This window comes from Aphelocoma coerulescens (assembly GCF_041296385.1).
Source record: "Aphelocoma coerulescens isolate FSJ_1873_10779 chromosome W unlocalized genomic scaffold, UR_Acoe_1.0 ChrW_unloc_scaf_3, whole genome shotgun sequence".
Taxonomy (NCBI): Eukaryota; Metazoa; Chordata; class Aves; order Passeriformes; family Corvidae; genus Aphelocoma; species Aphelocoma coerulescens.
Window position 1 is genome coordinate 1,704,971 of NW_027184082.1, and position 16,740 is coordinate 1,721,710.

At 41.6% G+C, this 16,740-nt stretch overlaps 1 protein-coding gene across 1 annotated transcript in view; it reads left to right on the forward strand.

The window, feature by feature from the left end:
- Positions 1 to 16,740, forward strand: part of LOC138102863 (ubiquitin-conjugating enzyme E2 R2) — a 176,201-nt gene that overhangs the window by 13,096 nt on the left and 146,365 nt on the right. The gene's annotated exons all lie outside the window — the stretch shown is intronic.

Sequence of the window (16,740 nt, forward strand, 5' to 3'; positions counted from 1 at the left end):
CTCCATAGGAACTTCTGCCACATGGGTTGTGTGCCCTAGACTTCATCTGGATCTATAGGGGGACTGCTCGTTACTTGAATCCTTATAGAGTACCTCCAGCACAGCTAATTCTCTCAGGTACTGGATACCTTGCTCCATGGTGTTCCACTTGTCTTGGTGCACTGAGATCATCTTTGAAAAGATACCTTTCCCTCACACTTGACAGGAGTGGTCTCCAGAGGCTGAGAGTTTCTGTCTTTTCCCCAATCCTATTGTCAATGCCTGCATCCCTGGACAGGGAGCCCAGCTGCTTGGCTTCACTACCCTCTAATTTCCAACTGTGGCTCATGATGTCCCAGCATTGAAGCAGTCAGGTTACCATGGGCTCGCCCTACTGGCGGCTGAAATCTTTTCACATATCTTGAAGCTCACCCAGGGATAGGGATCAGATGATTATCTCTGGCCATGCCTCTTCTTCCTGTTGTGAGGGCTCTACTTCCTCTTCATCCCTCACTAAGCAAACTGATTTGGTCTTGCATTTTTTCTTCTGTATAGGGGTGATTGCTACCAGCACGGGTCGTTCCTCTGGTTCAGCTGCAGTTTGAGTGGCTACAGTGGCAGTTGCTCTGCTTTCCTCCTCCTCCCCCTGAGGGTGCTGTCTAGTGAAGAGCAGTGTCCATTAAAGAGTAGCCAGGACCCAGCAAAATGAATTAATTTGTGCCTCTCTGGAATCACCACAGCATTTTCCTTTCAAATATTCTGCCAGTTGAACAGGGTTCTGTGGTTGTTCAGAGATGACCTTCCAAACCACTGGAGGAGAGAAGTCCTTGAAATACTGGCCCATTTTCTGCCACATTCCATGCTACTCACGACTATCCCACCCTTGGGGCAAATCTCTGAATAACCTCCCTAAAAATCTATTTCTTGTCTCTTTCATGGTGTGGACTGCACTGAGGAGACCTGGCAAACCTAGCAACAAGAACATACTTTCTTTAACATCCAAAAGAAATTCAAAATTCTCAAAAGCTGATGTAACAGGCCTGAAGGAGGAAAAGGGGGTGAAAAGCTGGGGAAAATCATCCTTCCCAGTTCCCCCCCCCCCGGGTACTATTATTAATGGACTCCCAAAGCTAGCTACCAAGGTAAGGGTAGGAGAGCAACACTGAATACACATCCCAAATGACCCTCATTGCCCTTGATGTTATCATGTCATAAACTGATATCTTACGGTACAGCAACAAAGCAATCCTGATCCCTCTCCCTGCTCTGAAAAACAAGACTGCAAGGAGCCCATATGGGTATATATACAGGGTTAGGTACCACATGCACATAAACAGCCCAAGCAACATTGTGACCAGTGGCTCCATAACTAATACAACAAATGCTTAGATCAAATTTGTTTCCAACCTGCTCTGGGCAGATCTGTTGTTATCTCAACCCTTTGTGCTCCACATTAGGTGCCAATTAATGTTGGCATGGTTTAGGAATGGTATTCCCCAATTTAGTGTTCCCACTGAAACCCCCCAGATCATGCATGGCTCACTCACTTCCCCCCTCCCCCATGGCGGGATGGGGAAGAGAATTGGAGACACAAAAAGGTAAAGATCACTGGTTGAGATACAAACCATTTATTAGAAACAGCAATGAAATAAGAAAGCGAACCAAAACAACAATAGTAATAGCAGTGTGTATAAGACAGGCAAATAATTCACGTGCAATTGCTCCCCCCTTGGAACCCAGTGCAACTTGACCGTACACCCCAGCAAAACAGGAAAGAAAATCACCCCACTTTGTGTCGTCCCCTATTGGAGAATGGTTAGAGGAGCAGGGACATAGCTCATTGATAGAATGATTGGATCAATAATTCAACTGTACAAGTAAAAAGGCCTGTGTGAGAAAAATTCTACATGAGACAAATCCCTGTGTGAGAAACCAACCTGGGAACCAGAAGGGAGTTTTGAGAGGTGCAGCTGTGCTGATAAGATGGACCATCCCTAAGAAGGGAGGAAGATCTTTGATCTCTCAAGACAAAACATAAATAATAAGAAGCTTGCCAAATGTAGTCTTTTTATCTAACCCAATTATGTAGAGGTCAGAATGTGCTTTTATAAGTTTCAACTAATTAAAGAACTGATAAGCTTGTATTCAATACTCTATATAAGTGCCTTTGTATTGCTAATAAACAGAGCTTGCATATATCAATTGTATCGGTTGCCTGCAATGTCTCTCCTCACCTAAGTCGTTGATTCATTTTGCAACAGTCCCCCCTGCCATGCATGGTGGTATCTAATAACCCCAGGTTCGGGGCTGTGCCCCTCCTGGCTGCTGCAAAAGTTAACCCTGTCCTGGACAGAACCAGGACACCAGTGAACTTTAAATGAAACTAGCCATTTTATGTTACTGTGTGATCTCCATTGGAGCATATAAAAATTAGAATTTTGAGACAGACATATGAAATGATTTCCATTTCTCAGTGTGTACCAGAAACCTGAAGGCTTATGTGCTTTAAAGCTTGGCTAATATGCTTTCTTCTTTCTGTGATATTTAATTTGTGTAGAAGCTTGTCTGCCTTTGGCCTGAAATGCAGCCATAGTGGCACTACTGGGTGAAGCTGGGTAAGTGGGCTAGACTTTATTGAGGCTGTGAACATTTGGGCTTTTACACTTTGGAACTGGCTGGATTATTTTCAAAAATTTGTTAATACTGAAGTTTGTTTTGACCCCCAGAGGATTAGGAGCAGACTCATTAGGGCAGACTCATTAGGAGCAAAACACCAGCCATGTCTCTGGTGTGAATGATATGCTTATGCTTGGGCTGCTCAACCAGGGACCATATTTTGCCTGCAAGAGGCAATTAAGTAACATGCTGCTAATCAACAAAAGCTGTGAAAAGCCATACTGCTTAATGGTAATGTCCGTGAGATCACATCTGTGCTGGTTGCTGTAGATACAGTGATGCCTACTTCAGCCAGGGAGTTTCCTGCTTGAAGTTGTAGGTGGTATTGCTAAGTGGTAAATCAGGTCAGGTTGGGGTAAGGGTAGTGAGTAACCATCCCAAAGCATGGCATTGCCTGTTCCCATGCCTCATGGGCATATCTTCAGTGATCTTTGGCAAGTGCACCATACTTGATCTTGCTTGGTGTCCAAGTAGCTAACACTGCATGCTGTGGGGTCAGGTCTGTGTAATGGCAGAGGCATGGAGGAAGGCTCTAGTATGTCTGGCCACAAAAGACCTGTCATCATGATGCTACCAGGCCTCTTCATCTGTCTTGGGGTCTCTGGGAATCCAAGCCCATCTTGGGTGTCTCCCTCTTTCTATACTGAACCAACTGTACTTAGGGGTGTGACTGAGGGCTGACATAAGGTCACCATGTGACCTGATTAGAGTTCCTGGTGTCTCAGCCTTGTTGTTTCATCTTTCCCTCTGTGGTTATCAGCTTTGCTGAGCATGTGGGTGACTTTCACCTATTTTTAAGAGAACAGTGAAGTATTTTTGACCTACCTACTCTTTACCAATGCTTCTAAAATGGCTAATTTCTGCTATTAAAACAAAAGTAGGCTTGCTGGTGATGCTAGGGGAGAGCCTGTGAGTTATACTTCAACAAATCTAGCAAAGCTCTGGATAGAGGCTAGCAGATAGAAAGAAACTCTTGAGGTGTTGGAAGGCTGCATCAGTTCTACATCCTTAACTTTTGTATACACCAATTTCTTTGTGATATCCTAGCTGTTTTGTTCAGCATTTTCTTCAAATTTAGGGATTTTCTTCCCTTTTCTTAAGTATAGAGTAGTGATTTCTGTACTCTGGAAAGATTATATGCAGTATGCTTCCTGGAACAAACTGTATGAATAGCATTTTTTTGTTTGCTTGTTTTTGCATTGTTGTAATTTAAACTCTATTTTAAATATCTTTATTAAAAAAGTATATGTTACGAGGGAGGTGTGTTATGGAAAAATACCATGATGATGACACTGGGAAGGAGAGTCCCTGTGCTTGTAAGAGACTTCTGTTTTGTTAGGCTACTTTTATGTGATACATAACTTCTGCAACTGTAGTGATGCAGAAAAACTGAGGATGACAAAATTTAGGCTGAGCCTAAAACCTACTAATAATGCTTGGTTGACATGTTGAATTTGGACCTTAATTTGCAGATTATTAACTAGATGATGTCAAGTTGAAATAAGAGTATTATGGGAAATCGGTATCTTCTTTCCAAGAAAGGGTGTTGTGTCTGCTGCTACATGCTCATATGGTCAACAAAATACTGTCTTCTGCTAGGTAGCAGTCAACAAGCTTTCTTCAGTACGTTTAGTTGAGCTTTGTTTAGTAGAGCTATTGAATATTGCTTTGTCATGTTTACTCTGAACATGAATTCCTACAATCTGATGTTAGACTGGGTAAAAGGGATATACAATTTGGAATTCATCATCTGTTAGGCTCTTTGTGTGGGTGAAGCATGGCACTTGTTGAGAATAGCCTGCAGATGTTATACAAACAGGATGAGAGAGCCAGTGCAATGCATTGTTTTAGATCTGTTGGTGACTGTAAGAGGTGGTCATCTGAAGGACACAGGGCTAGGATTGGAGGAGTCGTGTAGACATATGGGGGGTTTGTACAGCTTTGAATGTAAGGTAGCATCAAAATGTTTGTTGACAACAGTAAGAGGCAGTATAATTTACTGAGCAGGATAGGGATCAAAAGCATTCTATCTGTAATGGATTTGTATGTGTGATCTTGAATAAGTTAACATTTTAATGTAAAATGGGTATATCTTATAATAGCATAGTTGACTGAATCTGTAGGTAGAAAGCATTTTGCTCCTTATAAATAGCGCACGGGAAAGCTTTCTTCCAAAACAAATTCAACTTGTATGTTTGTAAGTACAGTATTTAAATTTGGAATAGCTGAAAAAATTGTCAAGTGAATAGCTTCCAGGCTACTTAAGCACAAAACCAGAGTTTTTTAAATAAGAACTTCTGCTTATTCCTGTTTTTTAAAAATAAAAACCTGAGCAGTTTCCTGAAGCACCCCAGCACAGATCCTGATGTACTGACAAGTCACACTCCTCTGCACAGACTGTCCATGCGGCAACTGCAGCAATTGTATAAGTGCAAAAAACGAAGCTGGGGTTGTATAATTTACCCTGGGAGAGAAGGGGAATATTCCTGGTGTTGAAGAGAAAGCCATCAGGGCCTGGGTATGTAGACTTGCTGTATGCTACGCAGGCCTCATAAATAATTTTTAGAGTATTGGGGAGAATCTGGGTAAACTTGTTGGAGGAGGAAAAGCTATGCCATGACTACCTCATCATTTGAAATATTGGAGGGATCCACATTGATTTTGGAGCTACCCATTTTTTTTTACCTCCCACTTCTACGATTTCATTCTTGTACCATCTTAATTGCTCCAGCTCCTGAGCTCTTCTACTACAGCCACCTCAGGTCTTACCTCCTGTGCTTTGAAGATTAGGTTTAAAATAAAGCCTCTCAGTGTAGCAAAACTGGCATTCAGGATTTGATGTTAGGTGGGAAGTGTGAAATGGCTCACAGCTCTGTAGTATGGCAAGTGGAAACAGCCTGGTATGGTGCTTTGTGGAGCTGGCACCTTCACATAGCAAGATTTGATTCTAGTAAGTTGAGGTTTTATGTATATTATTGACATGCTTTTGATTTCTGTTGTGCTTGTCATCCAAAGTGCAATTACCCAGGCCATGCTGTAACACTGATCTTAAAATGTGGGCAGAAAGCCAAATTCTACACTTAACAACCACTGTAAATAGAAAACTACAGCACAACTGACCTGCAGGTACCTTTATAAAGAAAGCTGGTGTTTCTAACTGCCAGATGCTTCTTTGCTTTAATTATGAATACATTGATAAATGCTTGTGAGAAATGAGACAACTCTTAGTTAAAAATTAAGATAATTTATTAAAAATGGAAAAATTGAAAAATTGCAAAAATTAGCAAAATATAAAAATTTGGGATCCTATGGCTCGGTAGATGGTATGCCCCAGGAGCGCAGGGATTTTTGATCTTCTGGCTGAAACAGCACTGGACCTCAGGTAGAGAAAAAGGGCTTACAGTGCTAGGCTGGTCCAAAAAAAAAAAATATTTCTAAAGGCTCCTTAATAGGAGTAGGTTTTCCCAGCACTGAACTCCACCTCAGCAGGCTGGAGAGAAAAAGGGCATGTCTTTCTCTGACTCATTGTTTTATAGTGCCTTTGCTCCGCCCACAGCCCGCCCCTTCGGTTTAAGGTGATTGGTGTTTTCCCTTTGACAGATTATCTCTGTCCACCAATGGCTCATCCTTGTCAGAGGGGTGGTATTAGTTGAGATAAGGGTCATTAAAATTCAGGTTGCTATGGTACTTGCTTACAGGGTAATGGCTATGGGGGCTGGGCTGTTTGTTGGAACTGGGGTTTTGAAATCTGCCTTGGAACCAAAGTACAGGTAAAAACACCTAAAAAAGTACTAAAATACATCCAACATCTTAAAACACTTGTAAAAGTATACAGTAAACACAGGAAGGATAACTCTTATGGTGTACAAGTGATTAATGTTTGAAAAGGGATTTTAACTGGGGAACTTTTAACTGGGGATTTTTTTTACTGGGAAGGGTGCAAATAAACTGCTTTGAACAAGTGAAAACCATAATAATAAAACTTGATTTGTGTACCTGGGCTGATGGGTTAATTTTAACATTCAATTTAAAAATATTTAACTCAAAATTAATTAAAGCACTTAATATGCAAAGACCAAGCACAAATAGGGATTTCATGTATGACAATGCTGTTGTATACTTAATCACTAAAATAATGTTTGGTCACAGCTTAATGGGACTGCCATGTAGAATTTGAGTTTCAGGCAGAATATATTCTTGCTCTAGTCTTGTTAACCTTCTGTTAATAGGTACAGCGAAAGGAATACTCAGGGCTTTCTTCAGTGACACTGTCAACCATGGCAAACCACCAAGGTTCACAGTATTAAACCACTGAGATAATTTTATAGTGTTTAAGTATGGTAGTGGTCTGGTAGTGACAGCATGATATTCAACACAAGTTATGAATTGACCCAGTTTATGAGTTGGTTTAGTAGTCCATGCTTAATCCCATGTTGCCATGGTTAGACCAATACCAGTATCTGTGCTAATAGATGCAAAGCTAGTTGAGTTGCAGCTGTAAATCTGTGTGTAAGTCACAGCAGTGAGAGCCATATAGACATGTCCTAGGTTACAATGTAAGATGTGCCCACAAGCATGTATTCTATCACCATCTTCATGAGATGTTAAAACCAGGTGGGGCAGTGCTCCCTGCCTCCTCCCTCAAGACTATGTCCTTTTAATGGCCTATCAGTGCCTTATCTCATGACTCATCTCTCCAGAGGGAGAAACCAAGCATCTCATCCTGGATATAAACTGGGATTTTTGAAGACCACAAGCAGCCTTTTTCCCACTGGATTTTCCAGAGGACAAGAGCTACATACCTGCCACTGGACCTTCTGAGGAAGACCAGTTCTTTCTACCCAGGATCACTGCTTCAACAGAACCACATCTATTCACTTCAGGAGGACTGCAGCCACCACCTTATCGGACTGCTACTGCTACCCTGACTAACAGAGTCAGGTCGTATCTGACTCTGTCAGTTTAAATCAGTTTTTTCCCTACCTTTTTTTTAATATATTTATATATAAGTAAAGAACTTTTATTCTTTTTTCCTATATCTTTGCCTGAAAGCCCCTTGATTTCAAAATTATAATAATTTGGAGGGAAGGGGGGTTGCATCTTCCATTCCAAGGGAGGCTCCTGCCTTCCTTAGGCAGACACCTGTCTTTCAAACCAAGACCACATAAAATTGGGAAGCTGTTCTCAATTGGCTTCAAATGCTGCTGGTAGTTTTAGTGGTAGAACTTAACCAAACCTGGCTTAACTCTTTCTGTTGGTTTATCACCTATTTTATAAAATGTAGTTTCTTATCAAATCTCTTTTTCTGATGCCTTCTTTTTTTTGGGTCTAACAGATGAATTGGACGAAGAAGAGTGCTATGCAGGGTCTTGTTTCTCTACTTTTACTGTTATGAAACTCCTAGAAACTGTATTGTATCTTCTGAGGACTTAGCTGCTTGCAGAGCTCAGCTGAATTGGGCACCAGGTTTTGTTACAGCGGGGATACTGCAACACCTGTATCAGACAACGAGGCCCGTGGAAAAGAAATATATATGGACTGATTCTTGTTAGATGTTTCAGAGAGATGTTTATTTCTCCAGCCGCATGGCCGGAGCTCTGCTGAGGAACTGCTCAATCCCGGGACCAGAGGGTCCTTGCCCGCACAGGGGAACACAAAACAACCAATGGGGAACGAGGTTGACCAGGGGCTAGGGAAATCCCATGCCTCCCCCCCAGGGCCCCTCTCCCAGGACCACATGGCAGGGGGAACAAACCCCAACAAGGTTTCATGGCTGTCATGGCAGGAGTTTGACAACTTAAGCCTCACTTAATTAAAACATGCATATAGCTATGGGCATTATCCACTTATTAATTTCTTTGTGGAAGTTGTGTTATTTTTTTTTTAAGAAGACACCTGTATGAGCATGCATTTCAAGGCCTAGTTGAGTTTGATCAGTATTATAACAAATATAGAGTCACTTTCTGCTTCTCTTGGTAACAGACATTAAAATAGAAGGAGACTTCAGTGAGTTACTGAAAGTGACAGCATAGGTGTGCATAAACCTGGTTTGGATGTATATCTCTGTGATCACATCTTTCCCTTCATTGCCTCAATGCTCTGGAATTTAAGCTGTTGGACTTCTTCCAGCTTTGCAGGAAACCTCATTTCTGAGGATATAACTAAAGAAACTGTTCCAATGACAGGAACTTGAGGTTCTTAAGACAGGTCTCAAAGTCTACTAAAAGTTAAAAAAAAAAAAAGCCAGAGTTCAAAATGACTATTTCTGGCAGCTGATTTCCTAGAAGTCATGGTGAATGAAAGGGAAGCCCAGGATAGATGATCTGAGGTATTGGTGTTGATTAAATGGTTGTCTTGGCAACTGCACTCACTTAAATGGCTCTAGGAAAATAAAAAGCAAAAGTTAAGATTGAGAAATGGTGTTTGGTTGGCAGAAGAACCCAGAGCAATGAGCAGCTTGAGGTTTGTACAAGGAATTGTTTTGACTACAATAGAAAGTTGCTGTTTTCACTGGTGGGATCCTTGAGGGATGTAACCTTGATGGTTCTTCTCTTGTAATGATAGTGTCTGGCTGCCCTCTTGTTGCATGACGCAAGATCCTTGGGGAGAAATGCTTACCTCTCAGAGTGTATTCATTCCCTAAAAAAGTGGCAGATGGATGTGGTGGGAATTCTGGTACTACTGGAGTGCTTCATTTTGCAGTCCCACTGTTCAATGTAGTCATACAAATATTGCACCAAAACCCAGTGCAAAATAAATCTTGCATGCAAACAAATATGTGTGAGAATTTTATTCCATGTCAGAGCTAAATTGCAGACTGTGTGTTTTGCTAATGATTGCACATGCTGTTTTGTGGTTCTGTAGGTAAAAGTGGTAAGTTTGAATCTTTTTGTTTCTTTATGGCGCATTTAATTTTTTCACCTTTGCACAAAAAGCAAACGGCAGAGAAAGACTGAATAAAACAAGCAGGGTTTGAGCCAATTCTTTAACTGTTAACTATGACAGGTATTTCTACAGGCACTGAAACAGAACACCAGGTGCTCAGAGAAACTTTAGAAGATTAAGTGTACACTTTCTGCCTCTCATCTAATAACCAATTTCTGAGCTTCTCTTTATGTAGTGACTTGTGAAAAGTCATGGTCAAAGCTTCATTCAAATGTAAGTAGAAAACTCATAAGCTACTACTTGCTGCAAAGGGCAGAAGTAGACAAAAATGGTGGTGGTAGGATCAATTTCCTATCACCATTTTTACTAAAACATCTAGAAATAGGGACAGTATCTCTGTATATATTTTTTTAAACCTGTATGTTTAAAAGCTACTTGGCTCTACTGGTCACATTCAAGTTACTAGGCAGGTAATGATGTAACTGTGATGCAGATTCAGCTGGTGCTGTGGCTAATTCATTCAAAGCTTCCATCATATCAGCTATTTCTACTTTGTGCTAAAAAAATGTGGCAAAATCTCTTCTAACTTTCTCTACTAGTAATGTAAGCTAGTGTTATAGTTAATAGTTGATTGGACTTCTAAAGTCTTAGTAAGTTAGAAGGAAGTTTTCCTTGGTGAGTGACATTAGCTTCTGCAGCACTGAAATGTTAAAGTAAAAAAATTATAGTCCCTTGTGTAATGCAGATACTGATGGCAGGTTTTTTTATTTATTAATGGTTTTTGCTGAAGGAGCAATGGCAAAAACTCCTGTTTAGGTTTCCACTGCCTTTTTGGTTTATAAGCTTTTAACCTGTGTCACATCTCCCTCTGAACCTTCAAGGTGTTATTACACTGAAAGGGCTACTCTCAAATACAAGACTTGAGAGTTTTTAAGACTTCTGAAACTTCATCTGATACTATGATCAACAGATTAAGGTTCATAAATCACCTCTGAAAGTAGTGGTACATTTTTCTAATATTTCCTATAATGAGCAAAGAAAATTTAATAAAAAGAGTGAGGGAGTATGGGATGAAACCTGGATCACCTAATGTGAACTATTTGAATACTGTACTAATAGTGGGCTGCTCTGCTGTTTGGAACTGTTATGTTTTTTCTTTCTTTTTTTTATTTTTTTTTTTTTTTTTACTTTCTACTTTCACTATTTTAACAGCTAAAAGTTACAACAAGGCCTGATACAATCAAAACCACCCTCTTGTCAAAATGTAGTTTGATATAGAGAGCTTTATAAACTAGGCACATGAGTAATCTGGGTTTTCTGAAGAGAGCATATGGAAGGTGGCACTTCAGCTGGAGATGACTTGGTAGTTATAGCTCCTTTGTCTGAATCCCTCTGCTATTTCATGGGGCTAATGGCAAATTAAGCTGCTCTTTAAATACAAGCAAGGCAGGCTGCTAAAAATATTTGGTTTCTGCACATCTTTATTCTATCAGGCTTTCACTGGACCCAAAGATTGCAGTCCAAGGTATAAGGTTGAAGTAGTTAAACTCTTCTAAAATTAATTAATAGTCCTACCACTGGAGACAAATCTTCTAAATGAAGAAGTGTTGGGGTCTTCCCCCCCCCCCCCCCCCGCCATGTAGCCCTGGGAGAGGGGCCCTGGGGGGGTGGAGACACGGGGTTTCTCTGCCCCTGGTCAGCCTCATTCCAGATTGGTTGGCTTGTGTTTCCCTGTGTGGCCAAGGACCCTGGGGTCCTGTGACTGTAGCAGTTCCTGAACAGAGCTCCGGCCATGCGGCTGGAGAAATAAACATCTCTGAAACATCTACCAAGAATCCGTCCATATAGATTTCTTTTCCACGGGACTCCTGGTTTGATATATGCGTGTTACAGTAATCCCCGCTGTAACAGAGAAGGATCTATATTCTCTGGTTGATCTGTTTTAGGACAGGACAAGGCAAACCTGTTGGAGACATTTGGTTTGTTTTGTGTTGGGGGGTTTTTTCCCCTCTAGCTCCAGGTAGTAGCTGGTTACTGAAATAACTAGAGTTGCTTACTTAGGTGTTTCATTGTAATGGTCTGGGTGTTTCATTCATGTGACACCCTCAAAGCCAGATCACAACAACTCCTGTGACATTAACGTTTCAATTCTAGTTTAATGTGTTGCAAGCATTTGTGAATATATATCAGCTAAAGTTTGGTGTGAGTTGCCTTTGTTCCAAGATAAATGTAATATACAGTTGAACAAGTTCACTTGAGAAGCTTGAACCTGAGCAAGTGAAATCCAGTTTGATTTTGGTTTTTGTAGGCTGATCCTTGGTACAATTTAATTATCAGTTGCTAGAACAGTGGGCATGGTTTCAATTGCTTTATGCTAAGCAAAGCAATTGGAAAGAACAATTTATCTATGATGTAGTGGCTGACTCATGCCACAAGGCTTGGTACTTCTTTAATCCTTTTATAAACTGTTTTATCCTAGTTAATGTAATTATGGCTGTTCTTACTACCCAGATAATGCCTAATCCCTTTTGAATTTGGCTAAACTGTTTGCCTTAATGTTGCTTAGCAATAATTAACAAAATACAGGTGGTTTGCATATTGTTTAATTCTCGATCAAACCTTTGAAATTTTGTTTATAGTGACCTGTAAAGCTTTTGGGTTGGTAGTACTTCCACTGCTAAATGGTGAATGGGAACCTGTTCAGACTGATGCTTGCATCAGCCTGATTGCCAGCCCTGAGCTTAAATCCTTTTTAATGCTTTTCTTCAGAGCTCTTGTGTTGTGTTTCCACTTGACATGACAGGATTTTAAGAGTATGGAATATTTAGTAGGAAGCTTTGCATTCACAAAGAAAACAGAGCATCTGTGTCCTTTTTAATGCAAATTTGGGATCCAGCAATCAAGCTCACATTCTGCTTTCAGTTTAACCATGCTGCTCATGCTGCTCTTACATGTAGCCATGGTAAAGAAGTGTATTAGGTTTGCATGGCATGGTTTGAAGGGGGGGGCAGGGGCTACAGGGGTGGCTTTTGTGAGAAACTGCTGGAAGCTTCCTCCATGTCCAGCAGAGCCAATCTCTGGCGGCTCCGAAGACTGATGTGCTGCTGGTCAAGGATGGGCCAATTGGAAATGGTGGTAAGGCCTTGTACTAGTTTGAAAACAAACCAGTGGGAGGCACCAAGTCAGAATAACAATTTAATAGGGAAATCAAAAAAATAAAGGCAGAAAACACTGGGTTAAACTGACAGTCAGGATACAACCTGACACCCTATTATTCAGGGTGGCGGTAGCAGTCCAATAAGACGGTGGCTGCAGTCCTCCTGAAGTGATGGGTGTGGTTCTGTCGAAGCAGTGATCCTGTAGAAAGGGGCTGCTCTTCCTCGGAAGGTCCAGTGGTGGCTATGTAGCTCTTGTCCTCTGGGAATCCAGTGGAAAGGGTTGTCTGTGGTGTTTGGAATCTCAGATTATGTCCTGGATGGAATGCTTGGTTCCTCCCTCTTGGTGGAGCATCTCACAATGGGATGATGAATCATGTGGCAAGGCATTGATGGGCCATTAACAGAAAGATAGTCCGGAGGGAGGAGGCAAGGAAACACTGCCCCACTTGGTTTCAACAGCTCATGAGGATGGTAATAGAATACATTGCAACCCAGGACAGGCCTCTGTGATAACATATTTAAGAAGAAAGAAAAAAAAGTGATTGTGCAGTTGTAATTGCGGCCAGAGAAGAGCAGGGTGAGAACATGTGAGAAGAACAACTTTGCAGACACCAAGGTCAGGGGAGAAGGAGGAGGAGGAGGTGCTCCAGGCACCAGAGCTGGGATTCTTCTCCAGCCTGTGGTGAAGACCATGGTGAGGCAGCTGTCCTCCTGCAGCCCATGGAGATCCATGGGGATGCAGAGATCCACCTGCAGTCCCTGGAGGAGCCCCACACCAGAGCAGGGGGATGCCTGAGAGGGGGCTGTGACCCTGTGGGAGGCCCATGAAGAGAGGAGCCCCTGCTGGAGCAGCCTGTCCTTGAAGGACTGCACCCTGTGGAAGAGTGACCCACATTGCAGCAGTTCGCAGAGAACTGTTGCCCATGGGATGGACTCACATTGGAGAAGTTTGCGGAGAACTGCCTCCCATGGGAGGAACCCCACAGTGGAGCAGGGGAATAACTCCCTTAGCAGCGGGAGAAACAACAGATGCTGAACTGACCATAACCCCCATTCCATCTCCCTGCGCCGCTGGTGGAGGAGATAGAGTTGGGAAGGAGGAAAGGGTGGGGGGAAGGTGTTTTTAAGGTTTTATTTTACTTCTCATTATCCTGCTCTGATTTTGTTAGCAATAAATTCAATTAATATCTCTAATTCGAGTCTGTTTTGCCTGTAATGTTATTTGGGGAGTGATCTCTCCTGGTCCTTTTCTGAAATCATCAACTCTGTTATATTTTCTCTCCCCTGTACAGCTGTGTAGGGGAGTGAGAGAGCGGCTTTGGTGGGTGCCTGGCATCTGGCCAGCATCAACCCACTACAAAAAGGAATGTTGTTGGTGTTCAGACATTTTGGATGTCTGATCTGGATGTTGTTTAGCTATGCTAGGATAATGGAAAGGACTTCACTCAGATCTTCATTCCTTGTTCTTCCTTAGGTGCATTTGTTCTAGGCAAGTTTGGTTGTCCGAGGTCAAAGTTCTAATTAAAGTTAAGGAATAATACAGGCTTCTTAATCCCTGCTATGTTTTTGTTGCACTATTTTTAGCCCATATAATCTTGTCCTGTAACTCTATCACAGTTTTGGAGCAGCCTGTGGTAAGCAGGGTAAAGAATTAAAATTGTGCAGAGGTGCCTGAAGTGTCAATAACTTCAGTACGGAAGAGTGATGTTAAGGGCTACCCCACTTATTAAGTGCCCAGCTTTGTAGTGAGACTTGAAGGGGTCCTACCATTTCTTGTTTGGGGACAACTGCCCTCCTCAGAACTTTGGCTTCTGCAAAAAATGTAATATGTGGCTCAGCCAAAAGTACTGGCCAGCCTTGGCTTTATTGCTTGGAGATGGGTTCAGTTCCATCTTCATCTTGAAGAGACTAAACCCATATCTTCTGGGTTTTTTGAAGTAACAGTTATCAGGCTGTGAGTTTATACTGGGGAATCCTTCATTCCCTTGTTGAAACTTTTGCCTCCTGGCCTCTTGGCTGCATAGTGGGCTAGGGCCAAAACCCAGCCAGCAGTAAGGGAATGTGCTTCTGGTAGCTTAAGATGCTCATCTGGAAGGAGGACTTGGTCCTGTTTATCACCTCACTTTACAGTGTGAAATATTTATAATCCTGGCAGCTTTTTCTGAGTTTTATGTTCTGAGAAATGTCCTGGTTCTGGCCAGGACAGGGATAATTTTTGCACTATCTGGGAGGGGGCATGGATAAGACACTGAGGTTAATCTATACCACCTCATGTAATTGCCAGGGGTGGGGGGAAAGGGACTCTTGCTTCAGAGTAAAAGGGGTTCCTGTTGAGAAAACATGTTAGGGGGAGCTGTTCGGTATTTATTGTCACAGGCTTTCCGTGTGAATCCTTTCTTTTCTTATACCTTTTTAAAATATTGTTGCTGTTACTGTTCGTTTTCTTATCTCATTGCTGTTTCCAGTAAATTATTCTTATATCAACCAGTGATCTTTGCCTTTTGTGCCTCCAACTGGGGGGGGGGAGGGGAAGCAGTGTGTGGTTTTAGCAGGAGTACTAAATTGGAGAATACCATTCCTAACCAGGACAGCAGTCAGGCTCCTTTTCTTTTGGCTTGGACTTTTGCATTTCTGTTTGGGGAGCGGCTTTTAGAGTAGGACATCCACCCAGAAGGTGGAGAATGCAAGTTAAAGTGCCTTTGGGCTAAATGCCCCAGTGCCAGCTGACTGAATAAGACATCCCACTTTAGCTTTTTGAGAAAAATAAGACAATTATCTGAACTAAATGAGTGGTAAAGGTGATTATGTACAGGATTTCAGGCTCTGAGTCAACCTCATACAGACACCTTCTTGTAACCTTGAGTTTAGTATTAAACTTGGAGTTCAGTGTTCAGGATGTGTCTGCATTTGCTTCCATGTCACTTCTCTTGGGCAGCTCACCAAGCATTACTGAGAAGATATATATATAGAATTCTGGGTTTAGACCTGGAGTTTCTCAGAGTGGGGTCCCCAGGTCAGCACTGGCTCCTGAGATGCACTTCACAAGCATCAGACTTGTAATGCTCACCCATGCAATGCTTATTGTATCACTCCTGTTCTACCAGTGTCCAGAAAATCAAAGGATGGGCTATTTGTAATTAAGTTTCTTCTGGAGAGTGCAGGATCCTTTTTACCTGGGTAAACTTCTGTGCTTATCTTTTTGGAGGACACTTCTGTTACATACAGGATAAGGAGGTAGTCTCAACCAGTTCCTGTTCTGTGCTATGTATTTATGGGGGAAATATGTGAGAAAATCTTTCTCTGTAAAAGGATTACTTTAAAATCCATGCTTATAAACACTTTATCATTGGCTGAAGTGGTTTTTTGTTTTTTTTTTTTTTTTGCATATACTTAAGTTTTTCTGGTGAAATTTTCTCATTAGTTTGCTGTAGTCAATTGTCTCTTCGATGAAGCTGTGATTTTAAAGACACCATTTCACATTGGAAGCAACTTTAATGTCTTATAATATAAGAATGTCAGATCAGTCAGTGTTTAATTTGCAAATTGAAAATCTTGCTAATGTGGCTTTTTGTGTTAAACTACTGAACTGTAAGAATAATGAATTAGTGATGCACACTTATATGATCATTAATCTGATATTGCACTAGCTGTGTTTAAAGCTAACCATTCACAATAAAAAAAGTAAATGAGCAATATGTTACCTTATAATTAGATATGCTGCCTTGTATGTTTATTTTGGAGATTAGAGCAGAAGCATTAAAAAACCTTCTATGGTACAGGCTGCAGTGCCCAGTGCGGAAGTGATTGTACATTCAATGTGAGCTCCACAGCACATATGGCTTAGTGCACAATATGGGTTACCCTGCTTTGGATTTGCTGAGGAAATTTTTTTTTCCCATACTGATAGGAGAATAACAGCATTTTAGTCCTGATGGCTGCAGCCAGTAAAATAGCCCTATGTGAAATACGAAATCTGGTGTCAACAGGCATGCTATCCTGAAAGATTGGACAGCATTACACAACACAAACCCCTTTGTGTTTG